At 40.0% G+C, this 27,919-nt stretch overlaps 1 protein-coding gene across 4 annotated transcripts in view; it reads left to right on the top strand.

The window, feature by feature from the left end:
- ncoa2.L (nuclear receptor coactivator 2 L homeolog) overlaps positions 1–27,919 on the top strand; it is a 150,245-nt gene that overhangs the window by 46,769 nt on the left and 75,557 nt on the right. The window contains exons 3-4 of one of the 4 annotated variants that reach the window (XM_018266171.2): positions 2,824–2,878; positions 20,241–20,321. The gene's annotated coding sequence lies outside the window, so the exon portion shown is untranslated. 4 annotated transcript variants of the gene reach the window in all.

Genomic DNA, 27,919 nt, shown 5'->3' with positions numbered 1-27,919 from the left:
ATCTTCATCCAACAAGATAAAATTTGCTGCTGTCTGACCGACTTTTTTTCTCATTGGAATACATTGACTTTTGGATGTAAGTTGACAAACAAATCACACCATCTGATTTGACTCATCGTGGCCATGCACCATAAGATCCGCTAGTTTGGCAAGGTCGCTAAACGAGAGGATAAACCCACCAAAGGCAGGGTGATATCAGGTTAATCTGATAGTTCGGCCCTAGGGCCAAACGATTGGATTTCAACTAATGTAATGGGCGCTGACAGGACAAGGACTGTATCAACTAGCTGATGCGATCCTCGATCGACAGGAAAAATCAACCTGCTTAATCGATATCTGGACGATTTCTGGCCTGATAACAATCGGGGAGACCCATCAAAATGCCCCATACACGGGCAGATAAGCTCCCACATTGATCAAAAAGACTGATATCAGCTTTGATCTGCCCGTGTATGGCCACCCTAACATTACAGCTGTGGGGATCAGATTGTGTAGGTTCCAACAAAATCTGTTGCGTGGCAAGATCAGATAAAATCTGACGCACAAAGTCTTTTGCCGTGCAGTTTAACCTTTACCTGGGTCTGCTGCCTAAACTGGATGCCTACACTGGGTCTGCTGCTTCATCTGAATTATGCATCTTGACCGGATGCCCCAATTGAATTTGTTGCCTTGTCTGTCATGCTTAACTGAATATTCTGCCTCAACTGCACACCCTAACTTTGTCTTCTTCCTTGACTGTACACCCTGACTGGGGTTTCTGCCTTTTCTGTACTCCCTTCTTGGGGTTTCTGACTCAATTCTATGCCCCAACTGCCTTGTCTTTCCCCACTAGGTCTGCTGCTGTACAACCCAACTAGGTCTGCTGTTCCATCTGTATTACCTGATTAAAGGAGGTCACACTTGGACAGATCATCTTATTTGGAGAGGTTGCCAAACAAGTAGGGATGCACCGAATCCACTATTTTGGATTCGGCTGAACCCCCAAATCCTTCATGAAAGTTTCGGCCAAATACCGAACTGAATCCTAATTTGCATATGCAATTTAGGGGTGGGAAGGGAAAAACATTTTTTACTTCCTTGTTTATGACAGAAAGTCACTCAATTTCCCATCCCAACCCTAATTTGCATGTGCAAATTAGGATTCGGATTGGCTGGGTAGAAGGATTGAGCCGAATCCCGAAATGAATTCTGGATTCGGTGCATCCCTTCAAACAAGTGGATCTTGTCCTAATATATCCACCTTGATTGGCCAATATCGGACTGATCCTATCTTGGTCCCTAGGGCCCAAAGATTGGATTTCAAGTCCAGTAATGCAGGTGGTGCATTGACCACATCAATGAACTGATGATATCCTAGATCCTACAGGATTTTTAAACCTGCCTGATCAACATCTAGCCAATTTTCGCCCACATATTGGTCGGGGAAGCATGTAGGAGTGCCCCATACAGTGGCCAATAAGCTGCCGACCAGTGAATGGCCACCTTAAAGGAGTGGATCACCTTTCAATTAACTATTCGTATGCTATAGAATGGCTAATCTGAATGACTTTTCAACTGGTCTTCATTGTTTTTTTTAATAGTTTTTAAATTATTTACCTTTCTTTTAATTCTTTCCAGCTTTCAAACAGGGGTCACTGACCCCATCTAAAAACAAATGCTCTGTAAATCTATAAATGTTTGGTTATTGTTACTTTTTATTGCTCATCCTTTTATTCTGGTCCTCTCTGATTCATATTCTGCTATTCAAACCAGGGCATAGTTGCTAGGTTAATTTGAAAAACAGCAACCAGATTGCTTGAATAGCAATTTAGAGAGCTGTTGAATAAAAAGCTAAATAACACAAAAACCATAAATAATAAAACATGAAAACCATTGCAAACTGTCTCAGAATATCCCTCTCTACATCATACTAAAGTTAAATCAAAGGTGAAGAACCCCTTTTGTATCATGTGTTCCCAATCCAGCAGCTAAAATGCTGTCTGGATATTAGATACCATTTTCCCCAACGGCAATTGGAACAACGCGTGTATAATTTTCTTTCTAATGAAGGCAACATAAAAAATACTCCATTGAAATGATTAGATTTTCTGTATATGTGTATAGATGGAGCAGACTTTATTGATATACACATGGCATATTATTAAGCTCTTTGGCAAAATGGTGTGAATGTTTGCCGGAGGCTTCAATATTGCCTGCTGTATCTATAGTTCTGTTGCTTTGTTGATTGTGTTTGTGCTGTTTTATTGCTACATCTGAGGCATTGTTCAGAAATAACCTTATATGCACTTTCACTGGAAAGCTCTGGGGACAAGCTGTACTAGTAATATTTGTAAATCATGGTATGCATGGTTGTTCTATTGAAATAATAACTTTTAGGGTCGAATTGAAAATGGAAAAATCTTATTTTTTTTATGGTCAAAACTTTCAAATTTGACTAGGGAGTTATTCAAATTCGATTTGAGTTTTTAAAATAATGTGATTTTCGAGATTTATCATACTCTGGCTCTTTAAGAACTCTAATTCGACTATTTGCCACCTAAAACCTGCAAATTGCTGTTAAGTCAATGGGAGAGGTCCAGGGATCAATTTGGAGTTGTTTGAATCTAGTTTTTAAAATTTGAATCAAATTCGATTTTTCTAGTTGATTTAATTCATCCGAGTGTAAAAATTAGATTTTATTAATACATTTTGATTGGTTGAATTTCGAATTTATGGGAGTTTTTAAAAACTCGCAAGAATTCGAAATTCGACCTTTGATAAATGTGCCTCTTAATGTTAAAACACTTCAAATTTGTTCATGTCTCTTGTTGCTCCCACTAACAGGTGCCGGAGTCGGAAACTGGCATCCATAGCCACTACACAGGATGGAGCTAAGAAGGTACGCTCTTTTTCTAGGAATGGTAACAGCCATTAAGTTTATGGTTCCAAGGCAGAATCCCCCTCTACTATTTTGTAATATTTTTCTAATAGTCTTACTTACACTTCCATAGTTGTGTGTATTTTTTTTTGTTGCATATTATTTCTTTCCAAGCCTGCACCTTGATACCTTCTTTCAGTGTCGGACTGGCCCACCAGGATACCAGGAAAACTCCCGGTGCTTCTAACCATTTGGCCTATTATAGGTCATTTCTTTATTTATTTAAGGGGCTTAATAATGGAAGAATATAGTATAGTATGTGGGCCCTCAGTCTAAGGTTTTCTGGTGGAACCCTGGCATCCAAGTCCGACACTGCCTTCTTTATTTAGAGTAACACATCATTAGGAAGAAACCAGGTCAGATTATTTGACTGTGTTATATTGACTATCGCTGAGAATTGTTTTACCTGGAATATTGCTTCAGATAGTAACATTAATGCTATAGAAAAGCTGTTCATTAGTAAAGCAACTTATAGGTGGGTTGCCCTACATTTCTGCTGCTCTGCATTAACACCTTCCGTCTGGTATCCAGTGGAGGAACTGTATTTCTGCTTATGAGCACAAGATGGCCACAGCTAGAATACGGCTTATTAAATGTAGAATGATGTGCTGTAACCCCTCATCACTATAACTTTAATTTCTCTGCTTACTTTGAGGGTTATGTAATTAAAGGCACTAAGTTTGCCCAGGAGCAGTAACCCATAGCAACCAATAGGATGTTTGCTTTTAAACAGGTGACCAGTAAATGCTATCTGCTGATTGGTTGCTATGGGTTACTGCTCCTGGGCAAACTTTTATATTAGAGCTGTCCAACTTGCAGGCACTATTGCTGCTGGTGATGTCAGGAGTTGGAATTTAGAAACAGATGGAGCTTGGGGTGGTAGGGGTTGGGGTTTTGCTCGAAAAGTGCTCCTGGTGGATGGCCATGTTTAGTGACACGCATGTGCAGGAGGCTTGCTCATTTATCCACATGCATGTTATATTGCATGCAGGGCCGCCATCAGGGGGGACAGTTGTAGGGGGCCCCGAGGGTAATGGAGGCCCGACCACGCCACACTTACTTCATTAGCCGGGCCCCCCATCCACAGCCATTGCTCTGTATCTGTGATCACAGTAACAAACCGAGTTTTTAAGGGGTTGTTCACCATTGAGTGATCTGGTTGCTAGGGTCCAGATTACCATAGCAACTGAATAAGAGTCTGGTCTACAGGTGTGGGACCTGTTATTCAGAATGCTCCGGATAATGGATCTTTCCATAATTTGGATCTTCTATTAGAAAATCATGTAAACATTAAATAAACCGGATAGGCTGGTTTTGCTTCCAGTAAGGGTTAATTATATCTTAGTTGGGATCAAGTACAATGTACTGTTTTATTATTATTATTATTATTGCAGAGAAAATTTAATGATTTTTAAAGATTTGGATAAAATGGAGTCTATGGAAGACTTTTGGATAACAGGTTTCCAGATAACAGATCCCATACACCTTTATGAATAGGAGAGGACCTGAATAGAACGATGAATAATAAAAAGCAGCTACCCCCAGTGACCCCATTTGAAAGCTGGAAATAGTCAGAAGAAGAAGCCAAATAATTTGAAAAACTATAAAAAATAAATAATGAAGACTAATTGAAGAATTACTTTGAATTCTATAACATAATAATCGTTAACTTAAAGGTGAACCACGCTAATTTGTAACCATTACATGGCAGCACCACTTATAACCTTAAGTGCGCGCTAATGCTATAGAAATTCATGTGCAACTTATTACACCAGGTCATTTTTTAATATACAGTACTGTGGTCTGAAAGAACATGGGCATATGCTCTGTGGAATAACAAGCCAGCCATAGTCCCTTCCCTGTAATAAGAATGGTCTTGTCAGGGTCTGTTTGGGGGAAATATGGACAGTGTGTGCTGCACACTGAAGTGCAAGCTCTTGAGACCTGATCATAATGATTAAAATAAACAGAATGCAAAAGTATTGATTCACACCTGGCAAGGGTCTATAATTTCAATGATTCTGCAATTTTATTAACACTTTGCATTTCTGGTCCAATCAACCTTAAAGTGGACCTGTCACCCACACATGAAAAGCTGTAGAACAAAAGTCCTTTGCAAATGAAACATGAAACTACAATTCATCCATTTGAGTAAAACTTTCATACCTGTTATTAATGCACTTTCTGTGTATCACTGCCCTCCTCACATTCACGGTCTATAATTGTGTAGTTTGTGCATAGGCATTAGGTCCCCCATTGTGGCACATACACAAAATTTTGAGGTGATACAAAACTTGTCATAATAACAGTGTCCACAAAATGGCTGCCTGCTTACTGGGATCGTGAATTCCAAGAAAGGAAACAAGATTTAAATAATTTATATATTAAAGGTAAAGTTTAGGTTGCTCAACTAACATGAAAGAAAACAATTTGGAATTCTTTTTTAGGGTGGCATTCAGTAGAGTCTTAATATTTATGGCTGCTCCATCATTATAGAGGCATATGTTCAGCACCTTCCTTTGTTGTTCAAAACTCGGCACTATGGAGGAGCTCTGTGAATAAATATCCTCTGGGTACTTTGGTTTCCCCCAACACTCTAAAAATATACAGGCAGGCTAATTAGCTTCTGATTAATTTGACCCTACTGTGTGTGAATGTGATAGGGACCTTAGATTGTAAGCTCCACTGGGACAGGAACTGATCTGAATGATGAACAATCTCTGTAATGCGCTGTAGAATATGTGTCGGCACTATATAAATTACAGTTAATAATAATGCATAAGCCCGGTAATGTAAATGGGAGTGTGTGTTGGGTAGCCCCCAACCTTCTAAAAAGCAGGGGTTCCAACCACCAGTCCAATGTTCCCTCTTATTCTTTCTTGGCTATTTGAGCAAAAAAAATCTTTTGTGCACATATTTTTTTTAAAAAAATGTGTGCCGAGGTCACAATAAATACAAACCCCCATATGTAATAAAATGCACTAAGTTTGCCCAGGAGCAGTAACCAATGGCAACCAATAAGATATTTGCTTTTAAACAGGTGACCAGAAAATGCTGCCTTCTTATTGGTTGCTATGCATTACTGCTCCTGAGCAAACTTAGTGCATTTTATTACATAACCGTTTTGTTTCACACAAAATTCTTTGTGGGTACCACAGTTTGCTGTGTGTGCTGGCCTCCAAATTTGTGTGCACAAGCGCACGACTGGGAGGCAGTTTTATGTTCATATCACAAAAAGTGCACTACAAAGACTGAATCTGTCTTGGGCAGGTCTGCATTTATGTATGTATAGACACCCATGAGCCCATTCCTGCAGGTAGGACGGGTTTGGGTCAGCTCCTGCACAAAATATTCCGCAACCTAGCACTTTCGGCTTCTGGCTCCTGCCCTGCCTCTTTCGTGACATCACTGCGGGACTATAAATAGAGGGGGAACAGCGTGCAGGTGCGGGTTGGGAGGTGCTAGAATTTCTTTTTGAGACTCGCACACCACTAATACCTTCTACGGTGGTAGCTTTAGCGTGTGGCCATGGGATGCCTATATAAATCTGGCAGTGGAGCTCAGATTGGGCACTTCTTTTGATATTGGTACACATAGCAGCATATTTATTAACACTGGAGACAAACCTAATGGGTGATGATCCCCATAGCAACCAACTGAAACTCTGCTTTTGTTTTTTAACTTGTATGTGGCTGATGAAATGTTATTGCTGATGATGTTTGTCACCATTGTTAATAAATATGCCCTTTAGTGTACTGCCCATGCAACGGTCACTGGCTGGGGATGGGCCAGTCCATTATAGCAGGGGTCCCCAACCACCTGTCCGTGGGCTGTGCTGAACTGGGCTACCTCTGGTCCCAGCTGCAGTCTATAATAGCTGCAAGAACCATGAAAAAGGCCAAAAGTACCAGCAATCCCAGCTCCCTGACACCAGCTGTACATAGAGTTGCCACCCGGCCGGTAAAAATGATGGTTGATCCCAATGTTATTAATAGGGAAAAAAGATAAATATATAGGAAGGCCAGTATTTTTTTCCAGAAAAGGTGGCAACCCTAGCTGTACGAAGCCCAGGAAGCTTTCTACAGATTCAGATAAGGACCAAATTACTGTTTGGACAGTTTTTTTTGGAAAGCCTGAAATGCACCCCATGCATCTACATGCCCCCCAGTCCGTGTAGAAATTGTCTTGCTTGAAACTGGTCCATGATGGGGACCTCTGCACTATATGGTACCTGAATATGTTATCTGACCAGCTCACCCCTTTATCAGTGGGTGCTTCTAACATGTGGGACAATAGGGATACAGCTGACTTTTGGGGTTTTTTTTGCATTTACTATGTGTCTCTGGGATGTGGTTAGCTTAAGGGCAGGGGCACACGGGCAGATTCGGGGAGATTTAGTCGCCTGGCGACTAATCGCCTCTTCTGCAGGGCGACAATCTCCCCAAACTGCCTTCCGCCTGCTATAGTGAGAAAATGCCTGCGCCAATGCCTCATGAGGAAACTTCGGGCAACTTCGGAATTGAAGCACCGCAAGTGCATTGGTGCAGGCGTTTTCTCATTATAGCAGGCGGAAGGCAGTTCGGGGGGAGATTGTCGCCCTGCAGAAGAGGCGATTAGTCTGCCCCTGTGACCCTGCCCTAAAGGTGAGTTCCCCTTTACCCTGTGTTTCCATCCATCACAGTAGCATATTCTGTATAGCAATATAAAATATATTTGAAAGTACTGCATAAAGTATTCTTATAATCACGTGTCCTCCTGCCATTTATCACATTACAATGAGCTATAGGGCTACTGTTTGTAATGGAAGGCTTAGTGCCATAAAATGGAAAATGGAGAAGAATTCAGATTTTTATATGCCAGCTCTTTTGTACCTACACAGCGGATATAAGCTCAGCATAAAAGAAAGAAACCAGGTTGCAATGTGCAAATGTAGCAAGTAGTCTCATGTGAGTGAGAAGGGGTAAAAGCTACTGGTCAGATGGAGTCCTTGCAGCAGGAAAGCTGGGTTTAACCTGTTCCTGGCTGGCTGGCAGGCTGCTCCCCATGCTGATTACATAAGGCAGGAGTGAGTTGGTGGCTGCCCATCCCCCCTGCTCCCTGCCTGCTGGTAATGTGAATCTAAAGGCATATGCAGAAGGGGGAGGTGCGGCCCAACTCCTCCAATCAGCCTCACTGACACAGCCACATTAGCTCACAGCTTTTAAAGCCACACAGCGGAAGGAGCCTATATTTTATTTATTATTAATCAGAAAAACAGAGGGTTAAATTGACCGCGCATGACAACACGCAGCACAATCCTTGGCACAGGAGAAAGGGTACGTGGGCTTGGGGGGGTCACTTGTTAGACAGTAGTTTTGTGTTTGTTGTTTCTCTTATGTGGGATGTGTAGCAACATGACACTGTGTGTGTAAATGTGTGTGTGTATACTGAGTCAGAACTGCAGCCTGTGCATGTGGCTGCCATCAACCTAACTGCATTTAAATCCTCCCAGCTTCTCCCTCTTCACATCTTCTCCTTAGAGTACTGCCCTGATTTCTGCTTCATACAGGAGTCTTTGGTTTGTGTTATGGAGCACTATCTGCGTTCCTTCTCCAACCTTCCTAGCCACAGGGCTTGCAGAACAGTGCTGAGCAGTTTCCAGCGCCGCTGGCTTTCTGGCTACTTTATAAATAAATGACAGTTGTGTATCAATAGCTTCTGTGACTACTACTAGAACACAACCAAAGCAGAATGTTTTTGTTTTTTTACATTCACTTTTCTCGTGTTATGTGATATTTGCTTTTCTCTTGTACAGAACATTGTGCTGTACCCCCCCCCATGTCTTGCCAGATATGTTGTTACTCTGATGTGTAATTGTCTTGTTAAACATTCATTTTACACATGTACTGTAAGCATATAGATCACCGTCCTGCAGAGCTTGCACTTTTCATATGAGGCCCAGATATGTGTCTGTTAAGGAGTTGCTTCAGGCAAGGATTTTGTGACATAAAGGCATACTGTCATTACAGAATTATCCCTTTTATATTAATTATATAGATCTTGTGTAAATAAAATAAAAAAGTTCTCTGTTGTTTGAGATTCAGATTTCATGTATATCATTGATACTGTAGGTACTGTGCAAATTACCTTAATTTATTGTCTCCTTATTTCTTTTCCTGAGATTAAGAAGCCAGTCAGAGGCATTCTGGACAGAAGTGTAGTAAATTACGTTGGCCATTTCAGGTAAATGGCATATGTATCGTATAGGTATAGATTAATTTATAATCGGGAGTCCATGCGTCTGATTTCCGTATATCTTTGAACACAGCCAGAGGGACATGCCCCGGTTCCAAAGGCAGTCAATACACAAAAATTATATCAAAAGATATATGTCCCAAGGGTTATTTTTAGTAAAAATTTATTATTTATTCGTATTCACATTTAAAAAAAGTTTGATACATACTGACCCCACATGGCCCACCTTACGCGTTTCGTACCCTTCGGCACTTACTCATAGGTGTCTCTGAGAGAGACACCTATGACTAAGTGCTGGAGGGTACGAAACGCGTAAGGTGTGGTTAGTATGTATCAAACTTTTTTAAATGCGAATACTAATAAATATTTAGTAATAAATAATAGGACATATTATAGGATATGGTATATCCTTAGCTGGAAACCTGATATCCAGAAAGCACCAAACTAACAGAAAGCTCTCCCATAAAGGCAAATAATGCATGCAAATTTTTTTAAAGGTCCCATTGTCTCTGTAATAATAACATTATGACTGCATAATAAACGAACAGGTTGTTCCCTGCAACGCTAGTTGCCTCGTGTGCCGATATCCTTCTTCTATTACTCTGTAATAATAAACCAGTAGCTGGCCCTTGAAGGTAACTAAGCTGTATGAATCCATATTGGAGGAAAAATAGCAATATTGGGTTTAATTAATGTTTAAATGTTTTAACAAGACATTAAGGTCTTGGAAAAAAAAATCCTTATCCAGATGTCCCCAGAAGGAAGCAAAGAATTCCGGATAATATTTCCTATACTTCTATAACTAGTATCCCTCATGTAAAGTAAAACTCGCTATACACAGGCTTATCAAAGCTGCCGACCCTTAATGGCCCATGTATGAATCAGATGTTGGTTGAAAAATCCATTTTGGAGAGGACCGCATTGGTGTGTTGATATGGTCCTTATTTGGCAGAAAGGAAATGGTAATTGTCAGTTGAGTAGGTGGAAAAGTTACATTTGCCTAGTGGCTGGCCTTGAGTATATTAACCCAGGCACCCCTTTAACGGACACGTGCTGATGTGTACAAGGGGCAGTGAAATACTTTTGGATACATAGGGTTCATTCTTTTGTGCCTGGTTGTTTGAAGAAGTCTACTTTACCTTGTGTATGATGTACGCAGAGAGGGGGAGTTCTGGCAATTCTGACAAATTCCTTATATTCTGACAATTTCTGTATACTTGATTTTTTTTTTTGTTTTTGTAACTTATTTTTCTAGCTCTCTGGTTTGGAATTTGAAATCATTGAGGCAACTTCGGGCGACTATAGAAAACGCATCGCCGCGTGTGCATTAGCGCAGGCGACTTTTCATTGTAGCCTGGGGGAAAACACGCTGAGGCAGTTCGGTGAGATAGTCGCTCAGAAGACGAGGCGATTAGTCGCCAGTCGAACAAAATCTCCCCGAATCTCCTCGTGTGGCCTTACCCTAAAATTGGGAAAACTCCCCAGTGCATAGTTTGGAGCAAGTAAAAAACTACTGTATATTGTTAATAACCTGGAATATTCTAATGTGTGGTTGTTCAACTGGTTAATAAAACCGCAACTTCGTTTCACTTTTGAATAGGAAGCAGCAAGTTATGAAATAGTTGATGACTTGTCTACTTATAAATAAGCATAATAAACGCACACAAGGGTAGGACTAGAAGGACGTTTCCGCGTGATCCGACACGCTGCGAAACAACCCGGAGACAAATCGCATGCGACGGAAATAATGTAAGTTAATGCATTGTCGGATGAAGTTGCAGCGTTGATCCGACGCGACACGACTGTCAGATGCAGACACTGCCCACTGCGTCTGCATCCGACAGTCGTGTCACGTCGGATCAACGCTGCAACTTCATCTGATATTTCTATCTCTTGCCTCATTTTCGTCACATGCGATTTGTCGCCGTCATTTTGTCGCAGCGCAATGGAACACGCTGAAAACGTCCGTTTAGTCCTACCCTAATGAATACATTTTTGTGATATTTTCCATTTTAACATGGTAGTTAACCATTTGCATTTATGATAATGTGATATGAGAATTTGCAGTTGGTCTTGATTTTTTTGTGTTTAATTCACCTTTAAAGGGGTTGTTCACCTTTGAGTTAACTTAAAGTATAATGTAGTCATGGGGTGATATTCTGAGACAGTTTGCAATTGGTTTTAATGTTTTATTATTTGTGGTTTGTGAGTTATTTAGCTTTTTATTCAGCAGCTTTCCAGTGTGCAGTTTCAGCAATCTGGTATCACGAATTGCCTGGTTTCCACCTGGGGCATCTTCGGAAGAAAGATTTTAGTTATTTCGAATGGAGGCACATTTTCAGGAAATTTATCGGCCACAGTCGTGAATTTTTATAGCGGACGACATCTCCCTGTTGGCCACCGCCCTAAAGCTTTTGTTCCCAAACTTACAAATGCAGCCATTTGGACCCTAGCAACCAGATAGACGCTTAACCAAAAACTACATAATTCAAAGCCACAAAAAAAGGAATGAAAACCTTTTATATGGCCTTGACTTGCACTTAATTTTTTGTGCAAATTAAAAGCATGCGTGTGCTGTGTACAAAGGCAGGCGTGTGCTTAAAGGGATACTGTCATGGGAAAAAATGTTTTTTTCAAAATTAATCCGTTAATAGTGCTGCTCCAGCAGAATTCTGCACTGAAATCCATTTCTCAAAAGAGCAAACAGATTTTTTTATATTCGATTTTGAAATCTGACATGGGGCTAGACATATTGTCAATTTCCCAGCTGCCCCAAGTCATATGACTTGTGCTCTGATAAACTTCAATCACTCTTTACTGCTGTACTGCAAGTTGGAGTGATATCACCCCCCTCCCCCCCCCCCAGCAGCCAAACAAAAGAACAATGGGAAGGTAACCTGATAACAGCTCCCTAACACAAGATAACAGCTGCCTGGTAGATCTAAGAACAACACTCAATAGTAAAAACCCATGTCCCACTGAGACACATTCAGTTACACTGAGAAAGAAAAACAGCAGCCTGCCAGAAAGCATTTCTCTCCTAATGTGCAGGCACAAGTCACATGACCAGGGGCAGCTGGGAAATTGACAAAATATCTAGCGCCATGTCAGATTTCAAACTTGAATATAAAACAATCTGTTTTCTCTTTTGAGAAATGGATTTCATTGCAGAATTCTGCTGGAGTAGCACTATTAACTGATGTGTTTTGAAAAAATCATGTTTTCCGATGACAGGATCCCTTTAACACCTGCTCAGTTCTACATGTTAAATTACAGGGCTCCCTTGTGGCCTTAACCATTTGTTGTGTGCACAAGTAATATATGCAGCAAGAATATTGATGCCAGGTGCTGTAACAAGCAGATCATTCTGTATGGTGCATTAATATTCACAAATGTTGTATGATTCATCTCAAACTTTTGACTCTAAAATTCCATCCCTTAAATCTCCATAAGGAACCCTTGACTTCTTTCCTAGTTGATACTTCAAGGGATGGTAAGGAAGGTGCAATGCTAGGAACACTGGTAGTGCACATATTAACACATGTGCCTTGTTCTGAAAAGCTTTATCTGTATTTAAATTTGAGGGGTTTTTTTTATCAAAGGTTGACTGTGAGTTTTTTTATACCTCGAATAAGCTTGCAACTCTAAATGTTTTGTTATTTGTAAAAAAACCCGAATGTAAAAAAACTTGAATCCATGTATTTGGGGGGAAAAACCCAAATACTCTAATTTATTAGAGTTTTCAGCAGAAAAAACATAAATTTATTGAGCTTTCGAGGGGCAAACCACAAAAAAAAAAACCAAACTTCATGAAGGCTACAAATGTCTTCAAATGGTTTGAGGGACCTCTGCCGTTGACTTCTACATGACCTTGAGAAGTTTTAGCTGGATTATTTTTGGATTCAAGCTATTTCCATCTTCGGGGCATAATAAATCTCGAACAATTGGGGTTTTTTTTTTCCTGAAAATTAGAATTTTACTGAAAACTACCCTTGAAAACTCAAATTATTCAAGGAAAAACACTACTCGATCTTTAATAAATAACCCCCTAGAGTAGATTTAATGCATGTTTAATATATGCTTTTGAATACATTTAATGTATCATATTTAAATAATGGAACAGCAGTTTAGAGTGTGTCCCTTTAAATCTGGCTAATAAAATGGTTTAGTGTGGCAGGGCCATTCCGCTGACTTTGAAGTTTCTTTGCCCACTAATCCTAATCCTGTGTATAAACGAATACATTTAAAAATGTGTTAACTGCGTACATAGAGACTGTTTGGATGTAATTAGCCAGTGAAGGGTTCCTTTGATAGTATAGGCAAATGCTTAGCATACTTACACAAGGAAATCCCTTCTGGACGGAGGAGAAGGAGCAGGAATCTTGGCAGGCGCTTGCTCCGCTCCTGCTCCCTACTCAAGGTGCAGAGACTCTGGAAGCCAAGCTGATGTCCTTCTATTCATTCTCTATACTGAAAGGCATCAGCAAGTTGTACTACTAGAGGGGAATGGACTTATTTCATGGCATACACACCACAAATACCATCTCATTTGCCTGTAATAGGCCTTATGCCTTTTTTCAGCCCTTTTTGTTGGGAGCTGCCCCGCTCAAAACATGAAGCAGATAAAATAAAAGGTGGTTTATTTCAACATGTCACATACCAACATCACCTGACGCGTTTCTGGAAGAACTCCCTTAATCATAGGCTTAGTTAAGCTGTTGGGAGCTGCCGGTCAAAGTGTAGTTAAGATAAAGTTGTACCAAACAAAAGTTAGTATGATTTTCAGACATTATTAATATATTTTTTAACATTATTAATATTAATAATAATATCTCTGCATGTATTGACTATCTGACGATTTCAATGGGAGATTGTAACTACTATTTGTCAGACATAACTTCAGTACCATTGTTGTCTGTCAAATAATGGTCAAACCATTGTCTGATTTGTTCTTTTAACTACTTTATTTAATCTGAATGGGTAGTTGCAGGTCAGAAGATTGCGATGTTCGCTCATTTGTCGGATGTGATGATGAAATCTGCATGTCTATGGCCAGCTTTAAGAAAACATAAATCTGACTGGTTGTTACCTGTTTGCACCCTTGAGTAAAAATTACTTCTAGTCTATTACTAGTCCAGCCTGTTGCTGAATTGCACCTCCCTATTCCCCACATTGTTTTAGTTCTTTGTGAATTATACATGTTACAGTTACGAACTTTAGTTGCAGGAAAGCGTGTATGTTTTCATTACAAACGCTAAGAGCTAAATTGTCCTTTACCTTATGAATCGGTAGTAGCCACTTTGTCGATGTGCAGGCACCCAATCAAAATTTTCCATCATGGACAGATGACCAAATATTCAAGTATTTTTCTGATATCTGTCGCCTTGTCTCCCACAATACACACACCAAATATTGTATGAAACTTTTGTGTAACTGTAAGTGGATGAACACCTTCAGACTGCTGATACCTGGCTCTTGGCTCAACAGCTCTCTGAATGTCAGCAACCCTAACTGACTGTGCTCAGCCTGCATATTCATTTAACCCTAGGGCTACTGACACTGACTTTTAAAGAGAACTGTTGAGAGAAAAGCCTGGTATTGGCAGTCTAAAACTGCTAAGATCTTAAACTACTAAAAAAATAAATGTAAATTGCAAACGTTTTTTTCGGAGGACAGTTTCATATAAGTGCTTTGACTGTTAAATAGTGTTTATAATATTGAAATGGGGATGGATGTGTGTGTTGCTGTAATTTTTGTCCTATATTAAAAGGGGTTGTTCACCTTCGAACACTTCTTTCAGTTCAGTTGGTTTCAGATAGTTTACCAGAAAGAAAGACTTTTTCCAATAACTTTCTATTTTCTATGTGTGACCGTTTTTGTAATATTTAAATGTAAAGAGTACATTTTTACCTTCTAAAGCAGCTCTGGGAGGGGGTCGCAGACCCTGTTCTAAACGGATACATTTAGTTGATACATTTCATATCTTTGTCCTTGCTGAGCAGAATCCCTGAGTTTCATTACAGGCAGAATTGATACAATAGTTGCTAATACCCAGAGATGCTGCTGAGAAATGTATCAACTCAATGTTGCAAAATTGTAACAGTTCAGAGTCTGCACCTGAATTACTGAGCTGCCAGACTCAAACACCAGAGACACAAACATTCAACTTTAAGCTTAGATTTTGGGAAAATGGTAAAAAATAAAAAATGAAAAGTAATTGAAAACAATTGAACTGATAAAAAGTGTTTGGAAGGTGAATAAACCCTTTAAGTATATGTATCTTGACTATGCATTTTGAGAAAGTTGTTTTCTTCCAAAATAATTACAACTGAGTAACTAGTACTGTTTATAAAGTGCACCATATTTTACATTGTATTACATTGTATTGAGGGAAACGCAAACAGTATGGCAGATGGAAACAAGCCAATTCTAAAGGTGGAACATACATAAGTCACAGCTGTCTGAGAGAGCTTACAATCTTGGTTCTTTATGATCATTTTGTGATGCTGAATATACATATAAAACACAAAGAGCTACAAATAACCTGTAAATTGTGTCCTTACAAATGGTTTTGGGTGAGACACTATAATCAATGTTGAGTGATATGTCACATGACTCATTGAAACTTGTGCATGTTCTGCTGATATGAGATTGCTAGAGGTTACCTCCAAGTTTTGTTTCCTGTATAAAAGCACACAACCTTTGGCCTCGTGCCTTTATATACTCTTGGAATGCCTCAATGACTTATAATATCTTATAATAACTTATATTTTATAAAAGGAGATTATAAAGACATTATTTCCTATTCACCCCCATAATATAAACTTGTCAGCAGGTAAAAATGTTCATGGATGAACAGCACTACTGCCTGGCAGCCAATCAGATCAGCACTATAAAAGCAATGGCACAACTATAGAAGAAGCAGAATCTGTGGTTGCACGGAGTGGTGGAACTGGGGGGTGCGAGCAGACCAGGGCCCGCACCCCCTCAGGGCCCCCCGGCAGCCTGCACACCACTGAAAATGCGGGCGGTACGGAGGGGGCGGGGCCCAGCTGCGCATCACGCACCAGTGCCCGCCCCCCTCCAGTTACGCTACTGGTTGCATGCCGGCGGGTGCTGTTTGGGGAACAGGGGCCGCTATAATCAACTAATATGTCATTTGACATGAGCTGGAAGGCGAGGACATAAGAAACTTGGCACATTGAGCTCTTTTGAAGATTTTATTTACAGAGGGGCCTGGTGTGTAGTTGTTATGCTTCTGTATAGAAGTGCAGCCTTTCATGCAGGCCTGGACTGGCAATCTGTGGATTCTGGCATGTGCCAGTTTGGCTGCTGTAAAATGCCACAGGCATTATTTAGTGGGCTGGTGGTGGGCTGTTTGGGCCTCTGGGAACTTGAAATGCCAGGGCTCCATGAAACTTTCTACACACTGCCAAACTGTGCACCTGTGAAAACGAAGCGCCGCGAGTGCCATGCCGCAGGCGATTTTTCTACCAGCCGGAAGGCAGGGGAAATCACTTAGGGGAGATTAGTCGCCCCAAAGAACATCTCCCAGTGTGACCTTAGGGTAACGGCACACCTGGAGATTCGAGGAGATTTAGTCGCCCGGTGACATCTCCTCTTCGCAGCGACTAATCTCCCCAATCTGCCTTCCGCCGGCTAAGATGAAAATCGCCTGGGGGCAGGTACCCAGAGCCCTTTGTTTTCCGAAGTCGCCCGTATTTGCCTCAAGAGGAAACTTGGGCCACTTCGGAAAATGAATCACTCAGTTTGCCTGCCCCCAGGCGATTTAAATTTTACCCGGCGGAAGGCAAGGGAAGGCAGATCGGGAAGATCTGCCTGTGTGGCCAGACCCTAACCGTGACAAGTAGCTGCTACTAGTAGCTCCGTGTGTAATCACCCTAAAAACTACAAGCACCCTATAGGGCTTCAATCACCAATAAAATGAACCCTACTACTAGCGTTTCCATTACAAGGCACAGGTTCAGGGACCGGTGGGAGCAAAACTCTTCATATAAAGTGGTTATGTTGTGCTCTTATGGCTGTGTTTCCTAGGCTACCCATGCTAAGTGCTTTATCTTGCTGTAAATAAAAAGCCGCCGTCACGACTCAAAACTTATTTCCAATGAAGCAGACTTATTCTGTATGTTATTTACAGCTGTGATGCTCAGATAGCACACTCCTCGACAAATGGGTTTCTTTGCTTATACCATTTGCATACAACCACCGGCAGCACCCCACAACACACACGCTGCAGAACCATCAGTTGGCTTTCACCCGAAATTACTTATTCTGCCAACTTGTCCTTGGCAAATTACCCATTTTCTATTAGAGTGTTTTATTTGTGTGCATTTCAGCAGTTACATTGTAGGCATTCACAACAACTTTGTTGCATGTGTCATGCTGAGAAATGTCCCCCTGAATATATTGAAATGTAGTTTCAAAGCCTCAGACAAATGGACACCATTACAGCAAACCTACTTTGATCCATGCTTGCATGGTAAAACACATCATATTAGGCACAGTATTTGTACATTCTTTTTGACAACAGAACTCGTAACGAGAAATGATTCAACCAATTCTTGGAACGTTGCCATTACGCTTTATTTTCCACCCTTGGAGGCATGTTAAAAAAAAAAAAACTGTCTAAAAGTGGAGTTATAAAACCCCAGTTCATATTCAACACTCCTTCTGTTTGTCTGTGCAGTGTGGGTTCTCTATACCTGCCCAGTCCCACCATTGTTCTACAACCAGGTATACAGATAAAAAATAAAGGAACAGTAACGTCAAAAAATAAGTGTTTACAGTAGTAAAAATATAATGCAGTGTTGCCCTGCACTGGTAAAACTGCTGTGTTTGCTGCGGAAACACTACTATAGTTTATATAAATAAGCTGCTGTGTAGCAATGAGGGCAGCCATTCAAATGAGAAAAGACTCCGGTTACACAGCAGATAAGCTCTGTAGAACATAATGGTGTTATCTGTTATCCACTATTTAACCTGTGCCATGTAGCCTTTTTTCAATTTCCGCCATTGCTACACAGCAGCTTGTTTATATGAACTATAGTAGTGTTTCTGAAGCAAACACATCAGTTTTACCAGTGCAGGGCAACACTGCAATATATTTTCATTAGTTTAAAATGCTTGCATTTTTTGATGTTACTGTTCCTTTTTAAGGCAAGCATTCCAGCATTAAGGTAACAGCAACCACACTTTACAACACTGCCATCCCTTTCCTTAGGTACCTTGAATCCCCGCTGCAGTGCCTCATTTTTTTTTTTTATAATACACCGCATATCACCACTTTAATTTCATGACATTCACCAATGTGTATTTATAAAGTTGTGAGTGAGATAAAGACTTGAGGATAATGGTTATATTACTCCCTTTCTGCTGCACGCTTTGTTGAAAATAAATCAGGAGGCGTTATATGTACAGTGGGGATAAGTGGAAGCAAGAGAGGGACTTTTTAAAACACCCCTAACTCCCCCCCCCCCCCTCGCTCAGATGGAAAACATCCCTATCCCCAGCACTGTTTCACATAAAAATATATGGGACATATTCTACCTATGGGCAAGTTCAGCTACAAATGTATTATTAGTATAACTTTATCTTTATAACACACACTTTATTTATAGGCAAACTTCTCCTTTAAAAGTACCTTGGCTTTATCCGCAGGAAATTTGCTCATTGCATTTTATTCTAGAGTAGAATGGGGGCCACGCACTGCCCTATTGCAGAGCCAGCACAAGTGCATGTATGGCTAGTGACAGGCTAAATCCAGGCAACTTTCTCAGCTTAGCTGTGGCTATGAGACCCAAAGCATATAGTGCTTTTTAAGGTGAAAACAGGTGCCATCTGAGGACTTGGTGTTGTCATTGTTGGATGCCATTGCCACGGTTGAGGAGACGTGAGGAGCATTCCTCTTGCCTGTTTAACATCATGGCAGCTTTACAGATTTAATCTAGCCCAGCAAATGGCAAGTTTTTTTTCTTTTTTTTCAGTATGAAAATAAAAACTGTGTAAATGGATAGGCTGTGCAAAATAATAAATGTTTCTAATATAGTTAGTTAGCCAAAAATGTATAAAGGTTGGAGTGAAGAGATGTCTAACATAATAGCCAGAACACTACTTCCTGCTTTGCAGCTCTCTTGGTTTCCACTGATTGGTTATCAGGCAGTAACCAATCAGTGACTTGAGGTAGGGCCACATGGGTCATATCTGTTGCTTTAGAATCTGAGCTGCATGAGGATCAATTTCAAACTCACTGAACAGTTATGTCCCATGTGGGCCCCCTTTATAGTCACTAAGTTATGGTGGCCATACATGGGCCAGTAAAAGCTGCCGACAGACCCAGTCGGCAGCTTATTGGCCTGTGTATGGGGCCCTTTGATGGGCTTCCCCGATCGATATCTGTCGTTCTGACAGGACTAAAAATCCCTATAGAATTAGGAGAGAAGGCGCGCACACCCTCAAAAATAGAATGCAGGGTGCTAATCCATAGGCGACTCCCCATCATGGTCTCCAAAATTAGCTACTAAATATAATCAGAAACAGACTTCACACCCAATTAGAGAGAGAATTATTTATTACAAAAAAAAATCAAAAATTACAAAATAATATTTGGTGAGCCTTTATACTGTAAATTACATTTTTGCCTAACTTACTATATTAGAAACATTTTTTTATTTTGCACAGCCTATCTATTTACACAGTTTTTATTTTTTACACTGAACTGTTCCTTTAATGTGTCAAAAGTGCTTTCTCATGGTAGAAGCTATGGCTGACATGCTAGCATATTTGTAATTGTTTTGATATTGGTGATTCTGGGGATCAAACTGAACTGCTGCATGTCCTTATGATCAGCACAGTCCTTGCACTGTGCAAAGAATTCATCCTTTTTTCCAGTGTGGACCTATATAAAACCAATACCATTAATCAGTATCTGTATATTATTATTCACTGTTGAGAAAGAAGCAGGCCAGTGTGCCCTTCCCAATAAGAAGCTGTTTTTTCATTCTGGGGGAGAGAGATCTCTCTGGAGTTTATTACTGCAGCAATGCACTTCATGTGGTATGTTTCTTTTCAGATGGAGTTAAAATGTTTGAATTTTGCAATTTACACACCAGATCCAAGAGAGCTATAGGAGGAGTTCCAGTATAAGCCAAAGGTAAGTTGCTAGTCTGCTTCTCTCATTTTGCAGTTTTTTTTTTATCTGAAAATGATGTAACTGATTTTACACTGAATATAGTGAATGAAGTACCCCCTCTTGTAAATTATAAGGATATTATAAGTAATTGAGGAGTTTCATGACCATATCGGCCTCGTGTTTTTATATGGGTCATGGAACTCCGAGGTAACTTCTAATATCCTCATATTTTGCAACTGGGGGTACTTTATTATAATACACAAGATTCAGTGAGTCATGTGACAGAAATGACATAAGAACTCACCGTTTATAACTGATGACATCAGAACTCTCCGTTTATAAGGATATAATTTACAGGATATTCATGGCTCTTGTGTATTATAACTTTATAATGTACAAGAGCCATGAATATCCTGCAAATTATATATAGTTTATAAAGTACCCCCTGTTGTAAATTATAAGGATATTATAAGTTACCGAGGAGTTTCATGACCATATAAAAACACAAAGGCAGAAGGCTGGGTGTTTTTATACAGGTCATGGAACTCCGAGGTAACTTCTAATATCCTCATATTTTGCAACAGGCGGTACTTTATTTATTATAATACACAAGTTTCAGTGAGTCATGTGACAGAAATGACATCAGAAATCACCGTTTATAACTGATGGCATCAGAACTCACCGTTTATAAGGATATAATTTACAGGATATTCATGGCTCTTGTGTATTATATCCTCATAATATACAAAAGTCATGAATATCCTGTCAATTAGCCTTTGGCCTCGTGTTGTTATATGGTCATGGAACTCATCAGTAACTTATAATATCCTTATATTTTACAGTAGGAGGTACTTTGTTCAATATATAAATCTGTTATTTCCTGACACACATGGCTAATAAATGCCAGTGCTGGAGTTGGTGTTTGACGTCAGTTACCTATATGACCCTATAAGAGAGAATTTTTCACCCACCAAGAATAACATATTAGAAAATGCCTGAATTCAGCCCATGTGCTGTTAGCCTCTAATACCGCTTAAAGGGGTGGTTCACCTTTAATATAACTTTTAGTGTATTATAGAATTGCCAATTCTGAGCAACTTTTCAACTGGTCTTCATTGTTTATTTTTTTTATAGATTTTTAATTATTTGTTCTTTTCTGCTGTTTTTTTCTAGTTTTCAAATTGGGGGTCACTGGCCCCATCTAAAAAACAAATGCTTTTTAAGGTTACAGTTTATGGCTATTGCTACTTTTAATTACTCATCTTTCTATTCAGGACCTCGCCTATTCAAATTTGTCTCTTATTCAAATTGATGCATGGTTGCTATTGTAATTTTGACCCTAGCAACCGGATTGTTAAAATTATAAACTGGAGAGCTGCTGAATAAAAAGTTGAATAACTCAAAACCCACAAAAAAAAAAAATGAAAACCAACTGCAAATTGTCTCAGAATATCACTATCTACCTAATACTAAAAGCTAATTTCAGGGCGAACAACCCCTTTCATTTATTTAGCAACAAATTCTCAAGTATAAAATTGTAATGCCTAGGGGAGCTAAACACAAAAAGATGTATGTAAAATTGCACTTTTTTAATTGGTGTAACTTTTTTCTTAAGACTTTGTGATATTAGCATTGTGATATTAGCATTTTTACATTGCTGTTATCATGATTTGCTGTGACTGATGAAGAATGCGTCAGTTCCCTTGCAGCACATTTAATCTAACAAACCTGACAAGCAGTGAGAGGCATCAGGAGATGTTTGCTGCATCTGTCACTTAACTCTCTGGCTGGACAGCACAGCAAGGGCATTGCTGTTCCAAATCATATTAGCAGTGTAGAACTGCTAATATCATGAAAGCTAAAATAAATAAAACATTTATGCAAGCTGCAAAAGTGATCACTCCACTCCATTTATTTGGGGTTTTTATTCCCCGATTTATGTTTCTACCCCCTCTTTCAGCGATGTAGATCCCTAGCCTCTCGACGATTTCAGCTTATATCTACACTTGGGTTACACATAGAGGCACATTTATTAAAGGTCGAATTCATGTTAGTTTTTTTAAAACTCTATTAAATTCGAATATACTTGACGTTCCTCTGGGACGTTATTTATAAAAAAAAAAAAATTAGAATATCTGAAACGCAAACAAATTTTAGCAACTCGAAAACTTGAATCAAATTCTAACTGAATTTAACTAAAGAAGGCGACTAACGTCCAAATTGGACCCTGGACATCTCCCATTGACTCGGCAGGTTTTAGGTGGTGAATAGTCAAATTCTAGTTCTTAAAGGGCCAGTGTGTGATAAATCTCAAAATTGGATTTAAAACTCTAATCGAGTCACTATTCGAATTCGAGATTTGTGACCATGAAAAAAATTCGAATTTTCAATTCGACCCCTAATAAATCTGCCCCATAATCTCAACGTGTTTTACAGCAGCTCTATCTACCTCTTATTTTTTGCCTTTTTGTTTATCACTGTACACTCATTCTCCAGAAGTGAGAAGTGAGTCTCCCAGTGGCTGATATCCGGGTAGTGTGGGAGGCAGTTGTTCATCAGAGATTCCTATTCACTTTCTGTAGTGTACGATGAGGAAGGGCAAATTTTACTGTTTATACAGTCCATACAGGAAGTGTCAGAGCACCGGGCCATCTGCAAGAATAATCGTAAACTCAACCACATAATGTGCTTTTTATTGTGGTAAACAGAATTGTTCCTTCCCTTTTTCATGTTAATCTCTTATAGTATAATATAAACAGCCTATAAACAGAGCATGCTTTGGTATTTCCAGTCCCATATATTTCCTTGTCACTTTAGAGTGGCAGTATACACTTATAATACACAAAAGCCATGAATATCCTGTAAATTATATCCTTATAAACGGTGAGTAGTGATGTCATCAGTTATAAACGGTGAGTAGTGATGTCATTTCTGTCACATGACTCACTAAAATTTGTGTATTATAATAAATAAAGTACCCCCAGTTGTAAAATATGAGGATATTAGAAGTTACCTCGGAGTTCCATGACCTGTATAAAAACACTCGGCCTTCGGCCTCGTGTTTTTATATGGTCATGAAACTCCTCGGTAACTAATAATATCCTTATATTTTACAAGAGGGGGTACTTTATTCACTGTATATGCATCTGTTTTTCAAGGTGAGCAAAATAAATACAGGCCATGCTGAAAATACATTCTGCTTTTTTTATAATTAACCCTTTAAGTGCCACAGAACGTAGAATCTACGTTCTGTGGATCAAAGGACCAAAGTGCCACAGATCGTAGATTCTACGTTCTGCAGCACTTCCGGGTTTGCGAGCGGAGGAGCGGCTGTTAGAGCCGCTCGCTCCGCTCCTTCACGATCCCCTGCCCCTAGACAACGAGCAGAGCAGGGGATCGTGTGGCCCCTGGGGCGCGATCGCCCAGGGGCCCCAAAGCAGCAGCAGGGACGCGTTTCCTATGCGTCCTGCTGCTGCCTGCGCCGCACTTCCGCCCAGCTCCGCCCCCACATGGCTGATGATCGTTGGAGCTGGAGATCTGCTGCGTGGGACCCTTTCTGATCGATCTGCAGCATCTACCCCAGGTAAGTGTAACATTTACACACACAAAAACACACAAACACACCAACACACACTTATTACAGTAATATACACTTACATTCACACTTACACACACTCACACATAGATTTTTGGGGATTGGGGGGTCACACACACTCACAGCACCCATGTACACTTGCACACGCGCACATGCGCAAATAACATGCAATTTACCCGTTGTGCACACGCATATGTACATATATGGCTTTGTGGCTTTTTTTTTTTTTTTTCTTATCGCATCGTCTCTTTTTGGGCTAAAAAAAATGTTTTATTGCCGTTCCGAATAGCGTATTCGCTAACCGTACTGTGCAATAGCTTTTGTATGTTATTTTGGTGGTTATATTGCAATTTTGGGTATTTTGGTGCATTTTTAGCCATTTTATTGAATTTTTAGCCATTTTATTGCATTTTCAGCTCTGCATTTGTGTTGTTCACTTGTTTCTGCCCGTATAATCGATTTGGCCCAGCTAAAATATTCAAACGGTAATTCTGGTGGCCGATTACACTAGTGTGAAAAAAAAAAGCATTGATTTTTGTGGTTTTATTAGTTTTTGGTGATTTATTTGCATTTCACACTGTTCTGTGTTATTTTGTTTTGCCTATGTAAATTTTATCTACTATATATCCATTTGGGGGTCTCTGTGCGCCACATAGTTTGGTATATCTATGCATATTGGGCATCAAAGTGTTCAGTAGACCCCTGTCATTCATATTTAGGATGTTTTATGCTGATACGTTACGAAATGTGGGGCACATAATGGGGTAAAATTCAAGCTTTGTGACGATTTTCAGAAATTTGATAAAAACCGTTATGTTCAGCATTGCTTTGCAGTTTGGCAGTTTGCTGTAGAAACACTTATTTACCCATTTTGGATTCGTCAGAATGTGTACTTTCTGAAAATATATGGTTTTCTGGGGTCTCTGTACTGTTAGGGGGGTCTAATGTCGCATAATACACACACCAGGTGCTTATATTGCAGCAGCCAGCGCGTCAGCTGTGAAAATGTCTATACATATTGTCATTTGGGGGTCTCTGTGCGCAACATAGTTTGGTATATCTATGCATATTGGGCATGAAAGTGTTCAGTAGACCCCATGCGCTCATATTTAGGATGTTTTATGCTGATAAGTTACGAAATGTGGGGCATATAATGGGGTAAAATTCAAGCTTTGTGACGATGTTCAGAAATTTGATAAAAACCGTTACGTTCAGCATTGCTTTGCAGTTTGACAGTTTGCAGTAGGAACACATATTTACCCATATTGGATTCGTCAAAATGTGTACTTTCTGAAAATATATGGTTTTCTGGGGTCTCTGTACTGTTAGGGGGGTCTAATGTCGCATATTACACACACCAGGTGCTTGTATTGCAGCAGCCAGCGCGCATCAGCCGTGAAAATGTATACACTATTGTCATTTGGGGGTCTCTGTGCGCCACATAGTTTGGTATATCTATGCATATTGGGCATCAAAGTGTTTAGTAGACCCCTGGCGTTCATATTCAGGATGTTTTATGCTGATAAGTTACGAAATGTGGGGCATATAATGGGGTAAAATTCAAGCTTTGTGACGATTTTCAGAAATTTGATAAAAACCGTTACGTTCAGCATTGCTTTGCAGTTTGACAGTATGCAGTAGGAACACATATTTACCCATATTGGATTCGTCAGAATGTGTACTTTCCGAAAATATATGGTTTTCTGGGGTCTCTGTACTGTTAGGGGGGTCTAATGTCGCATATTAGACACACCGGGTGCTTATATTGCAGCAGCCAGCGCGCGTCAGCCGTGAAAATGTATACACTATTGTCATTTGGGGGTCTCTGTGCGCCACATAGTTTGGTATATCTATGCATATTGGGCATCAAAGTGTTCAGTAGACCCCTGGCGTTCATATTCAGGATGTTTTATGCTGATAAGTTACGAAATGTGGGGCATATAATGGGGTAAAATTCAAGCTTTGTGACGATTTTCAGAAATTTGATAAAAACCGTTATGTTCAGCATTGCTTTGCAGTTTGGCAGTTTGCAGTAGAAACACTTATTTACCCATATTGGATTCGTCAGAATGTGTACTTTCTGAAAATATATGGTTTTCTGGGGTCTCTGTACTGTTAGGTGGTCTAATGTCGCATAATACACACACACCGGGTGGTTATATTGCTGCAGCCAGCGTGTCAGCCGTGAAAATGTCTATACATATTGTCATTTGTGGGTCTCTGTGCGCCACATAGTTTGGTATATCTATGCATTTTGGGCATCAAAGTGTTCAGTAGACCCCTGGCGCTCATATTTAGGATGTTTTATGCTGATAAGTTACGAAATGTGGGGCATATAATGGGATAAATTTCAAGCTTTGTGACGATTTTCAGAAATTTGATAAAAACTGTTACGTTCAGCATTGCTTTGCAGTTTGACAGTTTGCAGTAGGAACACATATTTACCCATTTTGGATTCGTCAGAATGTGTACTTTCTGAAAATATATGGTTTTCTGGGGTCTCTGTACTGTTAGGGGGGTCTAATGTCGCATATTACACACACCGGGTGCTTATATTGCAGCAGCCAGCGTGCGTCAGCCGTGAAAATGTATATACACTATTGTCATTTGGGGGTCTCTGTGCGCCACATAGTTTGGTATATCTATGCATATTGGGCATCAAAGTGTTCAGTAGACCCCTGGCGTTCATATTCAGGATGTTTTATGCTGATAAGTTACGAAATGTGGGGCATATAATGGGGTAAAATTCAAGCTTTGTGACGATTTTCAGAAATTTGATAAAAACCGTTACGTTCAGCATTGCTTTGCAGTTTGACAGTTTGCAGTAGGAACACATATTTACCCATATTGGATTCGTCAGAATGTGTACTTTCTGAAAATATATGGTTTTCTGGGGTCTCTGTACTGTTAGGTGGTCTAATGTCGCATAATACACACACCGGGTGGTTATATTGCAGCAGCCAGCGCGTCAGCCGTGAAAATGTCTATACATATTGTCATTTGGGGGTCTCTGTGCCCCACATAGTTTGGTATATCTATGCACATTGGGCATCAAACTGTTTAGTAGACCCCTATGTTTATATTTAGGATGCTTTATGCTGGTAATGATACATGGACAATACGATGCTGGAAAGTTGAAGCTTTGAGGCAATTTTCAAAATATTTTACCAAAACCGCCAAATTTGGCAAAGCCTTGCGACTCAGTAGTTTGGGGCAGAAAGGCATGGGTACCCATTTTAGATTCTGTATAATGTGTACTTTCCAAAAATATATGGGTTTGGGGGTAAACATATATTTCTGTGTTTTTACCCCACAAAAATGCAGTCAATGTGTTGATTTTTCATTAGCTGAAGTTACCCACAGGACTATTTGTATGCGCTAACTTCATTTTGGGGCCTCTAACTGCCATATACTTTGGTAAACCTATGCACAGTGGGCACCAAACTGTTTGGAAGACCCCTGGCAATCATATTTAGGGTGTTTTTTTTTGGTGCGTAACGATACGTGGGTGATATGGTGCTGAGAAGTTGAAGCTTTGAGGCAATTTTCAGATATTTCACCAAAACCGACAATTGTGGGAAAGCCTTGCGACTCAGTAGTTTGGAGCAGAAAGGCATGGGTACCCATTTTAGATTCGGTAGAATGTGTACTTTCCAAAAATATATGGGTTTGGGGGGTAAACATATATTTCTGTGTTTTTACCCCACAAAAATGCAGTCAATGTGTTGATTTTTCATTAGCTGAAGTTACCCACAGGACTATTTGTATGCGCTAACTTCATTTTGGGGCCTCTAACTGCCATATACTTTGGTAAACCTATGCACAGTGGGCACCAAACTGTTTGGAGGACCCCTGGCAATCATATTTAGGGTGTTTTTTTTTGGTGCGTAACGATACATGGGTGATATGGTGCTGAGAAGTTGAAGCTTTGAGGCAATTTTCAGATATTTCACCAAAACCGACAATTGTGGGAAAGCCTTGCGACTCAGTAGTTTGGAGCAGAAAGGCATGGGTACCCATTTTA

Source organism: Xenopus laevis, chromosome 6L, assembly GCF_017654675.1.
Source record: "Xenopus laevis strain J_2021 chromosome 6L, Xenopus_laevis_v10.1, whole genome shotgun sequence".
NCBI lineage: Eukaryota > Metazoa > Chordata > Amphibia > Anura > Pipidae > Xenopus > Xenopus laevis.
This window is presented reverse-complemented; position numbering and strand designations above follow the sequence as displayed.